The sequence below is a fragment of the Nicotiana sylvestris genome, chromosome 4, assembly GCF_000393655.2.
Source record: "Nicotiana sylvestris chromosome 4, ASM39365v2, whole genome shotgun sequence".
Lineage (NCBI taxonomy): Eukaryota > Viridiplantae > Streptophyta > Magnoliopsida > Solanales > Solanaceae > Nicotiana > Nicotiana sylvestris.
Window position 1 is genome coordinate 63,864,166 of NC_091060.1, and position 2,744 is coordinate 63,866,909.

Consider the following 2,744-nt stretch of genomic DNA (forward strand, 5'->3'; position numbering starts at 1 on the left):
GAAAAACAAACCCATCTCAGCGTGAGGAAACTCTTCTGACTGAAGATATCCCAATGATATTCAGGCCCAAGGGCCCAAATAGTTTGGCGACATTGGCTGCAGGCAAGGGCTTCAGGATCGAATCCCTGAAGCCAACATCTAACAATGACCTTACTCATAACCTTTTGACCATTGAGAGGGGGGGGGGGAAATACAAATATGAAGGCCCTTTCCTAGTAAGTTGTCCCATGCGGTCCAACCGGCCCAATTCTTTTAAATAATTCTATAAGGATAGTCACACATAAACGAACACACATCCAAACAACTGGCTCAAATTTGTGTCTACTTACAAGCCTATACAAACCTAAGTTTACCCTTTGTTACATGCTAAATCTGCATCCACAATTTTTAATGCAGAATTCAACTTCTAGTAATGCTTGTGCATTGCTAAATCCATTTCTGCCACAAAATGCAGCAACCATATTGGACCAAATGGCATAGTGAAAATTTAAGTCCCAAGTTATAAATTCTACCACAGTTTACCAGATTTGGTATTCGTCGAACGGTAAACTCATAGTGTGAATCACAGTTCTTTGAGAGCAAACAACTTGCTTGAGTTCTAAAACTGTACCAGAAACTGCTATACAAAACTTAGGCAAGTTAAATGTAAACACCAAATTTCAATCAGATCTAATAGTCCGTGAAATAAACGATCTTGTGTCAACAGTATCTAAACCAGTCCAACTCGAAACAATTGAATAGCAAAATAACTGCATATAAAGAACTTATAATAAGGTAAACATTTAGACTAGGCTACCATGTCGTATGACATTCGTAGATTAAAGGTTGATTCCATCGTTCACAATTGAGAGGCAGCAAGGGAAATTTATAGCAAGACAAAGTAGACAAGCATGTTTATTCTTATTTTAAAACTTAAATTGAATACGACTCATAGCTCCAGATTTCATTTTTTGATTCCCACCTCAAGCTTTACATTCGAATAGAGTTCATAGACGTGTACCTGGAAATGAAAGAAGGATGCAGAAAAATGAGGCATCAGCAGTAACCAACAACTGCAGTAGTGTTCAACACCAGAAAGTAAACCAACAGACTAATTTTGAAATCAAGAGATGCGATACAATAGTCCAGACCCTAATTTCAGTCTTAATGAATCAGCAGACCCCAAACCAGACTCGGCTTAAACCCTTTTTATTATCAGCTAACCAGAAATTTCTTCCATCTTAGAGGAAAACTTCAGAAAATACCAAATGACTCAATGAAACAGTGTATTTTTCTGAAATTCTGCAATCGTTTCTAATTTTTTTTGATTTCTGTATCTATTTCTGTGTATCTCTCTTCCTATATCTCTCTTAGAATGTCCTTCTTCCAATCTCTCTCTGTGTATATTTCTCTATTTTCAAAGTACTAGACCCTCTCTTCTGTCCTCTTTCTGTCTGAATTTCAGCTCCCTTAAATGGGCATTCAATTAGTGCATTTTCCACTACAAATTTAACTTTTCATTTCTTTAATCCTCCACTCCATTGTCCACTCAATTATCCACTTAATTATTTAATCCATTAGTGCAATCCTAACCCTACTATCCACTAGAAACTTCTTAAATAGGTAAACACTTGAATTACTTATATTAATCAATTCTTATCGACACAATTAAACAAGAATTTAAACCAAATTATTGAACTGATCCTAATTACTCTGACTAAGTGATTAAACGAAATACAATTTCAAAGTCTACTGATATCCCAATTATATGAAACAAAATCTACGAAAACAATCTTAAGGAAACAAACAATGAACAGAATAATCTATACCAAAGTACTGATCGAATTTCATTTGAAATTGATCAGGAAAAGAAAAAGAGATGAGGAAGACGAACATCAGAATAACACTAATGTAAACAAACAAAGATTAAGACAGAACTCACCGGACAGGCTCGAACTTGGGTTTGGCTTTGATACTGTGACTCACCCCAAACTGATGCAAATCATTTTTTCTTTATCAAGAACAAATGAACAACATCGGTTTTTGTAGTAAGTCGACCTTATAATCACAAAACTAGAGGCTTGGATTGATGCATGTCCTCAGGCTCAACTGATTTTTAACTTTTAGGTTTGAACCTAGATTTAAAATTCGACGAGTTCTGCTCAGATTCCAAGGAAACCATTGATGGATTTGGTATGACGGAGTCATGGGGGTTGTGTGGTGTTAAACTAGGGTCGATTGGGTAGGCTATGGTTCGGAGATTTTTGGACCGGACAACTTCGATTGAAGATTCGAGAAGTACTAGGGTGATTCGAGGGAAAAAGATCGAGGATTTGGAAAGAGGGGGTTGGGGTGGTTATGAAGTGTGATTTTGGAGAGTAACGGAGCCGGCGCCGCCACCGGAAGGCGGTGGGGAATGGTGGCGGCTGGTCTCTAGGGTTCGGGGTGAGGGAGACGATAGACAAGATGGGGGAGAGGGGGGTTCTGAGGGGGCGGGGTTTGTTTGGATTTTTATATATTGAGGTGGAATTGGATCCACGCCGTTCGATCAAACGAGATCAACGGCTTGGATCATCTGACTAAATGAAGTGACGTCGTTTGAGTGAGCTGAAGACCGGATCGATCTCAGATGAAATGGGTCGGATACGGGTGATGGGCAAGACTTTGGGCCGTTCGATCAAATAAAATTGACGGCCCTGATCAAAGCGTGTCCAAACGACATCGTTTGGTTTTGGTAAAGGCGGACCGGGTTGGGACGGGTCTGG